Source organism: Cyprinus carpio, unplaced genomic scaffold (assembly GCF_018340385.1).
Source record: "Cyprinus carpio isolate SPL01 unplaced genomic scaffold, ASM1834038v1 S000006746, whole genome shotgun sequence".
Lineage (NCBI taxonomy): Eukaryota > Metazoa > Chordata > Actinopteri > Cypriniformes > Cyprinidae > Cyprinus > Cyprinus carpio.
The window spans coordinates 3,928,686-3,941,037 of NW_024879345.1; the positions used below are offsets into that span (position 1 = coordinate 3,928,686).

A 12,352-nucleotide genomic window follows, 5' to 3' on the forward strand; every position below is an offset into this window, starting at 1 on the left:
GGCCTTGTCCCAACTTTTTTGAGATGTGTTAATGCCATGAAATTTAAAATCAACTTATTTTTCCCTTAAAATGATAATTTTTTTTCAGTTTAAACATTTGATATATCATCAATGTTGTATTCTGAATAAAATATTGAAATTTGGAACTTCCACATCATTGCATTCTGTTTTTATTCACAATTTGTACAGTGTCCCAACTTTTTTGGAATCGAGTTTGTAAATGCCACATCATTTTCATACTTCTAGACCAAATCAGGAGCAGCTAAGGAGTTGGAGCAGATCAGGAAACTTGAGGAGGACATAAATGTCCAGAGAGATGATAACTCAACTCCTCCCACTTCTTCTCCTGCCTTTGTGCCACCCCCACCTCCACCTTCAGCTCCAGTCAAGCCCCCTCTAGTGCTGCCTGCTAGAGGAAACCCAGAGGCGGCCCGAGAGGTTTTTCTGGAGGCCATTCGCTCAGGCTCTGGGGCTCAATGCCTGAGGAAGGTAAGAGGCTCATTACAGCCCTAGCTTGTTTTAAAGAAACCTTATAGGGAAAATGTCAAAAAATTAAAAAAACAAAAACAAATAGATTTTAGATTAATTTACTTCTTTTGTTACTTTTGGTACCATTAATCTTCCGCAAATTTTGCAGCTTAATGATTTTTTACATTCATTTATGTGGTGTTTCTGTGACAATTGGTACCACCAAATACAGTAACATCAGAGATACCATCATACAGATTAAATTGCATTTAAAACATTTATCTCTCGAATAAAAGACAAAAATATTACAATTTATGACTTTCAATTATACAGGTCCCTGTCACACAGACAAGACAGCAAGTGAATGGGAAATCTGTGCCAGTAATAATTTGTTACTGACATTCTAATGGTGACAGTGAAGTTCTTTGTTAATGCTGCTTTGAGTTAGATTTTTTTTTTCTCTCTCATATGTCTGCCTGACTTCTATATTACTATCAGTAATATATCTGAATATATTATGCAGGTATTTCCTGGTGCATAACAGTATAAAGTGGTGGGCTGCAACTGAATCCACCTGCCAACCACAACAGTCTGTGGCTTTTTGATATTTATTTTTTTAAGGAACACTAAGTGGTAAAATGGAAAACACTGAGAGATTTTTATTTAATCTATTATGAAGGTGTTTCTTTAAATGTTTTGTTATTTTGTTATATATACATATTGATAATTAGATCACAATCTTATTTTTTGGACTAGAAACAATGAACCATTCTTAACAGTCTTATTTTTGAACCAATTTTATTTTTGAACTTATGACTAATATTAATGCACTTTCTCTAAAACAGATTATTTTGAAAACTCTTATAGATGATTTTAAAAACCTTATAGATACTGTATGATTGGACATAATGTAATCAATTCCTTTTCACCAGTCTGCTGAACAGCTGACAATTAGTGCTATCATGGTGACTCAGCTTTAATTTATTCCATTGCAAAAATCCTACACTACTATAATTTGAGTAAATTGTTTAATATATTTACACATCTTGTAAATATATTTATGTTGTCAGCATTATTAACTATATGGCAGGCCTGTACAGTGGTAATCTTATTAAATAAATGACTTGGGTATAAGTCGACAGGTGATTATTTTGTAAAAATATACCTGACACTAATATAGTAAGTTTCAAATCTAACACTTAAACATTAGTGTAATGAAAAGATTTTTAAATAATGTTTTTGTAAGATTTATTTATTTGTTTATAAATTTATTTATTTATTTTGATTGCAGCACAAACGGTCAAGATCCTACTTTGCTCCTTGGCTGTGGAATGAATTTCAAATTAATGCTCAACTAGAATGAATTCCTTCTTTGAATGTGTTTAAAAATATATTGTGATGTAAAATGAATGAAGTGTGTGGCTGTTTTAATTAATTTGGTGACATATGATTAATGTTATTGTATTTACCTTGTCTGTTTAGAATTTGTTTTATGTGTTTTGTAATTATGTGAAATTTTAATACGGCCATCTTGGCCAGGACTCCCTGGAAGAAGAGATTTCTTTTAATCTCAATGGGACCTTCCTGGAAAAATAAAGGTTAAATAAAATAAAAATAAAAGATTCAAAATTTTTATTTGTCAAATACATGGTTATATAAAGAATATATAACCAGCAGTGAAATGTAAGTCACGTCTGTTCCATGGACAATTATTATTATTGCAATTATTATAGAATAGAAACACAAAGAAAATTAGATATAACTATAGGTATGGAAAAAAAAAGAATAAAATAAAATGCGCAGGACAGTATTCTTAATAAATATTAAGATGAGCAGGAATGTACATGATAAGAATGTGCAAACAGGTTGTACAGGGGAGTTACATAGCAGCAATAGAGGAAAAAAAGTAAATAAATAATAATTACAGAAATTGCTGTGTGCAAGTGACATCGGTCTTTCTTTACATTGCTTTTACATCACGACACATGAAATGACAATTTGTATGGAATGGCTGCAGGACTTTTTACAACTTCAATTGTTTTACAATTTCAATTTCAATTACAATTGTTTAGTCTAGATGCCACTGGCATTGTTTGTAATTTTGCAAAGATTGTCATAAATAAAACATAAGCACCAAGCTGCAGACAAGTGCAGGGGATTCAATAAATTAATTGTAAAAAGTCTGAAAAAGGCCAAAATAAATGTATATTTCAAAACTGATATGGTGTGAGACTAAAACACATTGCCACACTGTGACCAGTATTCTTAATTTACATGTTCACACTTTAAACAGTGTGGTACCCAGTCACAATACTGTATAAGTTTTGCAGTATGTTATGTTAGGGTTTCATTTCAAATAACTTGCCGTTATATAGGACAGCATTTTAAAGCACTAATACATGATTCTGAAGCTTTATCTCCTGTCAGGTAAAACTGGTTGAACCGCATCTTCGTTTATCGTTCAACTTGTTTATCTTATTCTCCAGCTGACAGTGGTTCATGCATATGTTTAGACAATTGCCATGAAACTGTTGCATTCTCCATATGATGAACAAAAAGGCTTTCCAGGGCAGCCCTTACTGGCTTGCTAGCTTAAGATTGATTATACAGCCGATCATGTAAGCAACTTTCCCTTGAGCCTGATTGAAATAATAAGATACACAAAACGGTTGGATGAGGATTGAAATCACAGTGGTTCCCATTATTAAGAAATTGTCTTCTCACTCTATAATCAGTGTAACCAGACAATATATATTATTGTGTATAATATTTTATTTATTTATTTATTCATTTCTTTTTTGCAATCCACAGACAAGTTACAAAAGATGTGGGAACTCTGGGAAACTCTAAAGTTGATTTGAAAGTTACAGTATGTCATCCTGTAATGGTATTATTGGTTTTAGCATTCTTGCTAGAAAGGCCTGTAAGTGAACATTTCTGCTAAAATCAAATAAATTTAAGTAAAACCAGACAGATGTTTTACAGAAAGTTATAGTTAATTAGCTTTGGTCTGGCTTAGGTCTACCTGACTGAGGAAACCCCAAACTGTCAGGTTTGGCAAGGTTTGGAACAATCTCTCACGGTCTTGTTAAGGCATCAACTTAATGCCCACATAGACCTCTATCAAAAGCCATACACAAACTAATGGTTATGAGCACTTTCAGGCTGTTAGATAAGACTGAAGAGTCCTGGGGGAGACGGCTTAAAGAATGGAGTTGAGGAAAGCTTCGAGGAGAGGTCTTAGTGGATGGTTTATGGTAATATCAGTTCTGAATAGGGAGGTACTGGGGTTGGGACTGGATCCGCTTCTGGTACTAATGTTCTAAATTTCTGGAAGGCAAAGCGAGAGAGAGAGAGTCAGCTATTTGGTTTTTTGAACCAGGAATATGTTTTGCATTAAAAATGAATTGGTCATGAGCCAAGATCCAAATCAGGCGTCTTAACAAAGGCATAAGGGCAGGTGAATGGGAACGGCCTTATTGATGCAGTGCACGGTGGCCTCGTTGTCACAGTGGATAATGGAGCTGGTGGCGGACCACTCCTTACCCCACAGAAGGGCTGCGATGACTAAAGATATAGCTCGAATAGAGCTGAGGATTTTAGAGCCTGTGGTAAGTCTAACAGCTGTGGGGGGCACATATATGCAAACCAGCGGCTTTGGTTAAATCCTCCGAAACCAATGGAGGGGGCAGCGTCAATAAATAACTGAATGTCGACGGGAGAAGAAATTAAGTTTTTATGGAAGAAATATAGGCCATTCCATTGTTTAAGGAAGGATATCCATAAGCTGAGCTCTTTGCAGCACGAGTCAGTTAGTGATATTCGATCCTCTAGTGCGTGAGCGGAGGACGCAAGAGAGAGGAGATGTGAGATAAAAGGGGGATGATGCACATCACAAAATTTAGATGACTTTTGGATGTTTTAGATGTTTGGAGCAGCTCGGTTGTCAAATAGGGTAGAAGCAACCAAAATCGTCCTTTCAATTTTTTCCTTTAGCAGAGAATCCTGGAATTTTTGTGAATCTAAGTTGATACCCAAAAATTCGATGGAGGTGCTCGGTCCCGGGGTTTTGTCTTGGGCGAGAGGAATCCCGAGCTCTGCGAAAACCTTTTGGGTTGTCAAAAGATGCGCGGCTGGGATGGAATCGGGAGGCGAGATGATTAAGAAATCATCTAAAAGATGGATCAGGTAAGGTATTGCGTAATTGTTGGAGAGGATGCAGCAGATAGCCTCTGACAACATGAGCCAGGGTAATGGCTTGGTCAATGTCATGTTAGTGGAGAGAAATTTCTTCAGTGCGGAATGAGGCTGTTAATGCTTGGGAACGGGGAATTATGCGGGGACGAGAGATCGATTATGAGGCATTTTTTACCAGAAAATTTTCTGGTAGCTACACTGATGGAAAACATTAAAGGGATGGAAAAGGGGCCCATCATGAAGTTTGTGTCTGTTTCTTTTTTAATTAGGAGATCGACTGTTTCGGGTTTGGCGAGAGCGGACTGGAGATTGGGGCAGATTAGGTTTTGGGAGGGGAGATTTCCGACACTGGGGTGAAAGCCATGTGAGAGACCCGATAGAAGATAATCCGTGAAAAGGGGATCAGGGTGATGAAGCAATTCTGAAGACAGACGAAAAACATTTACAGGAGTCGATAAGTATTGTTTAGAATTTTTATTTGCAGCTTTTTACACTGGACAAATCAAGCAGGCGTGAGCGCCGCCACAAAAATTGCAAACATGCATGTAGCGGCAGCACTGCCTTGAGCATCTGCCAGAATTGAAACTACCACAGACCTGTCTATCAGAGAGTGCTGAGCGGCTGCAGTAGGTGGAAGTTGGGGTGAAAGGGGTGGATGGGATGTCTAGGAGTCGCGGGACATAGCTGGTGGGTTTGGGTTTGGATGGCTCGGGGCAGGGGGGAATGGATGGGTTGATGAAGGGGCATGAGATGGTGGAGTGGGCGATGGATCAGCAGACCACACAAGATATGTTGCGGCAGCCTAAAAATACTCTGATATGGGGTTCAGTGTCCAAAGCCCCCCATTAAGGAGACTGGTTCCACTGAGCCACGCGGATGGGGCATTTAGACGAAAATTATTTGTGGTAGGTGTAAAAGTGAGAGCCGCCGTATGATAACGTGAGTTCGGCAATTATCGCAAGATAGTTGATGAGCTTGCGTCTCCTGTGAGGGAAAACAGTGCAAATTATTTCTATGAAACGGGTGAAAGCAATCTTGAATTCAGCAAATGACAAAATACGTGATGGGTTGTGAGCTGTGTTTTTAAGAGTGACAGAAAATCCGCCGCAGTCGATTTAACGATCTGCAGACGAAGGTGAAATTGGTGACAACAGGGAAAAAAGATCTATGTCCACACATGCAAGGATCTGAGTCCTGATGTTGCCGGCCACAGGGGGTGGTTCCAATGCGAGTGCGTTTGTAGGGGTGGGTAGAGGCGTGGTGGAAGAAAGAGAGAAGGGAGGGCGAGCAGGGGTGAAGTGGAAAGGTAGCCACGGGAACCGCCTGTGGAGGCATGCTCGCGCTTGGGAAAGCTCCGGAAGCGGTAGAAAAAGGAGGGAAGAAAGGGGGAATTGGCGGGCATCGGGGCCTGTGCCATTAGTGGAGGCACGCTCGCGCTAGAGATGGACAGTGGGGCTGCGGGTAGGGAAGGGGGTAAGGAGAGCAATGGCTGTGGGTAGGTCTGAACGGCTAGCGGAGGCATGCTCACGCTGACGCGGTGGCTTTTGGAGACTGAAGCCGGCATTTCACCGAGATGAGATGTGAGCTGATGCTTTGTAGATGGAGGAGGGGGCCTCCATCTACAAGGCCGAAGGCCGAAGGCCTTTTGCTGCGGCCTAACAGCTGGAGGCCCGTCCTTGAGGGAGTGGTGGTTAGCTTGGGCCGTGAGTACGGAAAGTAGCGGCCCTGGCTCGATTTATCCGCGGCCTTGGATGGAGGAGTGGAGCTTGGAGGTGCCCCTGTTTGCAGTGAAGTATAGTGGGTGAGGAGATCCGCCTTGACCGACCGTCGTGGGATGTTGACGCTGGAGCTGATGAGCGCCTGCCGTAGTCCGGTCACGGTCCATTTCTCCACAGCTGGGGTGGAGGAAAGGGCTGAAGCATAGGAGGATGCTGGAGAAAGTGGTTGGCGCCTGGAAGGCGAAGGTGATAGTGTGCCTCGGTGTCTGGAGGTATGAGAGACAGCGGTGCGGGGAGGCCTTCGGCCCTGTGTTGCAGCCGCGGGCTCGATTATGGTGTCCTGCGGAGCGCTGGTGTGCTGAACAGCGACTGGAGACGCCAGAGGACCCGTGGTGTCGAAGGAATTATTGTCCGGATGAAGTTCTATCTCTGACATGTTGTGGCGATTGGATGTGCCAATGCTGAAAGACTAGAGAAAATGAAGGTAAGGCTGCTTTGATTACTTATAGGGGTTCTCTCTTGTGCTGATTGTATAGATGGTGTAATTACTGATGATGGACTGGCCGTGTTAATTATCTGCGAGTGCTCCTCTTGAATTTTGTTAATAAAACATAATTTCTTGCATAATCAATGCTTGGAGTTGGTCAGAATTTGTGGCTTTTTGTTTTATCAACCCACCTCTTGAGGACTGACCACAAATTCTCAATGGGATTAAGGTCTGGAGAGTTTCCTGGCCATGGACCCAAAACTTCAATGTTTTGTTCCCCAAGCTACTTAGTTATCACGTTTGCCTTATGGCAAGGTGCTCCAGCATGCTGGAAAAGATAGTGTTCATCACCAAACTGTTCTTGGATGGTTGGGCGAAGTTGCAGTCGTAGGATGTATTTTGTGTATATATGTGTTTTGTACAATTCTTTATACATGGTTGTGTTCTTAGGCAAAATTGTGAGTGAGCCCATTCCCTTGGCTGAGAAGCAACCCCACACATGAATGGTCTCAGGATGCTTTACTGTTGGCATGACACAGGACTGATAGAAGTGCTCACCTTTTCGTCTCCAGACAAACTTTATTCCGGATGTCCCAAACAATCAGAAATGGGATTCAGAAAATGACTTCACCTCACTGTGTGTGCAGATGCACTCACACCTGCCTGCTGCCATTCCTGAGCAAGCTCTGCACTGGTGCCCCGATCCCGCAGCTGAATTAACTTTAGAAGACGGTCCAACTGTACATGTTTCCTTGCAGGTAGCCATAGGTAAAAGAGGAAGAACAATGGTTTAAAGCACCACCCTCCTTTTAAAGCTTCCAGTCTGTTATTCTAACTCAATCAGCATTACAGAGTGATCTCTAGCCTTGCCTTTATCAACATTCTCACCTGTGTTAATGAGAGCATCACTGACATGATGTCAGCTGGTCCTTTTATGGCAAGGCTGTAATACAGTGGAAATGTGGTCTTTGCTATTAATTGCAATTCATCCGATCACTCTTAATAACATTGTTGAGAATATGCAAATTGCCATTGCCAGACTTTGTGAAAATGTATATTTATGTCATTCTCAAAACTTGGCCACAGCTGTACAGCCAACACATGACAGACAGACTCTCCAGTATTATGATTTGCAGTTTCGCTCAGTCCGCATTACAAAAAGTGTTATCCATTATGCTAGTATTTTCTGACTTGTATGTCTGACAAACTGCAATTTAGACCCACTAAAGTGCATATTTAATAGTCTATTTATGTTAGTCAAATGGAAAAGTCCCCTCTCAAAAATATTCCTTGTATCCAAGAGAGGTTTGTTGATATGCACTACCATGCCTCATTCATTATCATAAACCATACTCTCTTTCCTATATTAATGTGTTATTACATATTTTTGGCAAAGCCCGTGTGCTCTGAGGGTTGTGGGCTGGAGGCTAGAGCACCGTCTGTCTCAGGGCAGGTTTCTCCTTGTCCTGATGGGGTAATCCCCTCTATGGCAGATGGCAGTAAATTCTTCCCCTTCCACAATCCCTCTGTTGGTCAGAATTCCGGCTTGTTTGTGGCCAATCTGATATGTGTTACGAAACTGCAAAATGACTGTTTGCTTCCTAACTGGGGAAGCCATTAGTATAGGAAAACAAACTCTGGAGTAATGAGATCAAAGGTCAAAGTGATATATTTTATATCTGAGAGAGTTATCAATATTGTACAATCTTTAATGGAAGTGGATCAGTAGGTATTTGAATCTGACCTTCTCATGTAACGTTTGTGTACAGATTTAACCTCTGGAAATCACATAGGAGTTTATTTTACATTTCAGAGAATTAAATGGTTGAAAGTATATTTAAGTAACAAAACTTAATAGGTCAACATATTTGAGTTACAGTGGAATAGGGCACAGCTGATCTATACTATCTGCTATACAGGTGAGAAGTTATAATCTTCTTTTAAATTGAGCTTTCACCCAAACTGCATAAAAACAGATGCGTGTTGCCCTAAAGCAGCTTCCCAAGTGGAGAGTTAATGAGAGGAACTACAGGGGGTTTGTAAGATGATGAAAAGCTTAATAATTAATTATGTTAAATGTAAAATAAAAATAACTGTTTTTCATAATTGTAATTTTCAAATACTGTATGTTAAAACAGTTAAGACATATTACTAATACTATTATTATAATCAGCATCAGAGCACTGTACACATACAAATGTGTTGTTAAATTATTAAAATATTAACTTCAAGTAAAGATTTTACATCAAGTTTGGGAACTCCTGCTTTCAAGAATATCTTGGAAGCAAACAACATGGAAGGATGTGATCTGTAGTTCCAAAAGGGGTTTTCACAGCAATTCCATTTTTACTTTCCCAAAAGAACCTTTTTGTTTAATGTGAAGAGCAATCTGAAGAACCTTTCCCCTCTACATAGCACCTTTAGTGCAATAGATGTTAAAGGTTCTTCATGGAACTTGATGCCAACAAAGAGCTTTCATTTTTAAGAGTGAATGCTAAAATCATAGAGAATGCATTTATAGAATATTTCTGACAGAAAACTTGTTTGGTTGAATAACATAAAGGGCCATCATACACTTTATGAAATTAAAATTGTGGCTTTTTAATACATTTGTTTTTTGTCTGTATAGTAATTTACTCTTAAAAGTTGTAAAAGAGAGCTTATATATTTAAAATGCACTATTTTATTATTGCAGAAAATAATGATGCTTGTTGCAATACCATGCATATAGCCTACATGATCTGCCTCATAATAAGCCTGAATGGCAGTAGCAAGTATCAAATCATGGTACATGACTGTGACAGTAAAGGCCCTTTGCTTTAAGCCCCGATATCAGATTTCATTAGAAAATACATGCACTCGTCAACTCATTTTATGGGGTCTTTAAGAATTAAAGTTCTAATTAGAACCAAACAGCATCTTACAGCATGATGCAATTATAGTTGAAAATTTTCCACAAGACCTTCTTCATCTCTAGTTCCACAGAAAGCAGTTAGTTTCCTGTGGATTTGAAGAACCCAGAATACAATACACTGATCTGAAGAACATGATTTCCAAAGAATCATACAGCCAACCAAAGATCCTTATACAACCACCACAACAAAATTGGTTCTTAAGAAAACAAGGATTACTTGTTGAATGTGCTAATAACAAGTAATGGCGGCGCGTCCACATGCAGCGGCTTCTCTCTCTTCCGTCAGAATGGTGTTTTCGTGTTTGTTGTCTTGTGAGTTGCAGTGTTTTTGTACGTCTTTATCGCGTCTACCTGTATTTGAGCGCACATACAATCGGGAGTTTCTGCTCAATGTCGGCTGAACCACTTTTTTAGAGTTAAACTCCGTAAACACTGAAGAGCTGTGGGATCTCTGTCTGCTCCAGAGGCCTTCACCATCACCGACCCCCACTGCTGCATCTCACCCACAGCGGAGGCGCCACAAGCGGCGTGAGAGGAAGCAGAAGAGGGGTAAGCGTGGAGGTCTCCGGGCTAACGGCTAACCCTCACAAGCCAGCTATCCCCACTATCGTACTGGCTAATGGACGCATTTTGGACAATAAACTAGACTACATCCGATTACTACACTCAACTTAGAGGACTGTAAGAGACTGTTGTGTTTTTTTGTTGACGGAAACAAAGCCCTCCCCCTCCCCCCCCCCCCACCTCGGTGCCTCAGACCACATCACATCATGCTAATGCCTGCATACAGACAGCTCGTTAAATTCGCCAAATCAGTTCACAAACAGGAGTGTGTGGCCAGAAGGGTTGTCTGAGGCCAGAAGGGTTGTCTGAGGCTCTTCAAGACTGTTTTGACACCACTGACTGGAATATGTTTAAACAGGGTACCACATACAATAACACCACAGACCTCCAAGAGTACTCAGAGACTGTCACTGCCTACATCAACAAGTGTATTGATGATGTAACAGTCACAAAGACCATTACTGTCCAGGCCCGTCAGAAGCCGTGGATGACAGGGGAGGTCTACAGACTCCTGAAGATGCGGAACGCTGCCTTGAGCTGGAGATGAGGTGGGCCTGAGGACAGCTAGGGCCAACCTGTCCTGCGGCATCAGAGAGGCTAAGAGACAGTACTCCAGGAGGATAGCTCATCGATTCAGCGACAGCAGAGACACTCGGAGCCTGTGGCAGGGGATACAGACCATTACGGACTACAAGCCCCCACCGCGGACCTGTGACAGCACCATTTCCCTGCTGTACGAATTGAATGCCTTCTTCGATTACATTGAGGAACAAAACAGCATAACTGCACAGAAGACTTCACCTCCTCCCTGTGACCAGGAGATGAAGCTGTTCCTGGACAGCGTGAGGAGATCCCTCAGCAGGATCAACGCCCACAAAGCTCCGGGTCCTGACAACATTCCTGGGCGTGTACTGAGAGCTGTGCAGCGGAACTCACTGATGTCTTCACAGACATTTTTAACATCTCACTTAGTCAGGCTGTTGTCCCCACATGCTTCAAAGCTACCACCATCATTCCAGTCCAGAAGAAGCCATCTCCATCCTGCTTCAATGACTACCGTACAGTTGCACTTACCCCATTCTCATGAAGTGCTTTGAACGGCTGGTCATGCAACACATCAAATCTGCGCTCCCCCACTCCCTGGACCCCTTCCAGTTTGCATATTGGTCCAAACACACCAATGACGCCATCGCCACTACCCTCCACTCAGCACTCACACATCTAGAGAAAAAAGACGTCAGAATGCTGTTCATAGACTTCAGTTCAGCATTCAACACAATCATCCCTCAACAGCTCATTCACAAACTAGTCAATCTGGGGCTCAACACTTCGCTGTGCAACTGGCTGTTAGACTTTCTGACTGGAAGACCTCAGGCAGTACAAGTCGGCAGCAACACATCCAGCACCATCACAATGAACACTGGGGCTCCCCAAGGATGTGTGCTGAGCCCCCTCCTCTTCACTCTGCTGACCCATGACTGCACACCATCACACAACTCCAACCTCTTCATTACGTTTGCGGATGACACGACTGTAGTGGGTCTCATTAGCAACAGAGATGAGACAAACTACAGGAGCGAGGTGAGCCACCTGGCCGGGTGGTGCAGTGACAACAATCTCTCTCTGAACGTGGAGAACACGAAGGAGACTGTTGTTGACTTCAGGAGAGTGCACACTCAGCATGCTCCTCTGACCATCAACGGTTCGTCTGTGGAGAGAGTGAGCAGCACCATGTTCCTGGGTGTGCACATCACAGAGGACCTCTCCTGGACTGAAAACACTGCAACACTGGCCAAGAAAGCACAGCAGCGTCTCTACTTCCTCCTCCGCAAACTGAAAAGAGCCAGAGACCCGGCCCCCATCATGTGCACCTTCTACAGAGGCACCATCGAGAGCATTCTGACGAGCTGCAGCACTGTGTGGTATGGCGCCTGCAACGCGTCCTGCCGGAAGACCCTTCAACGCATAGTGAAAGCAGCTGAGAAGATCGTTGGTGTCTCCCTC

General features: G+C 41.9%; 1 long non-coding RNA gene across 1 annotated transcript; it reads left to right on the plus strand.

Moving 5' to 3' along the window:
* Positions 1 to 203: 203 nt before the first annotated feature.
* LOC122144645 lies at positions 204 to 2,076 on the plus strand. The gene is made up of 2 exons (XR_006159802.1): positions 204 to 489; positions 1,760 to 2,076. It is a non-coding gene; the product is annotated as an uncharacterized LOC122144645 (long non-coding RNA).
* Positions 2,077 to 12,352: the final 10,276 nt, after the last annotated feature.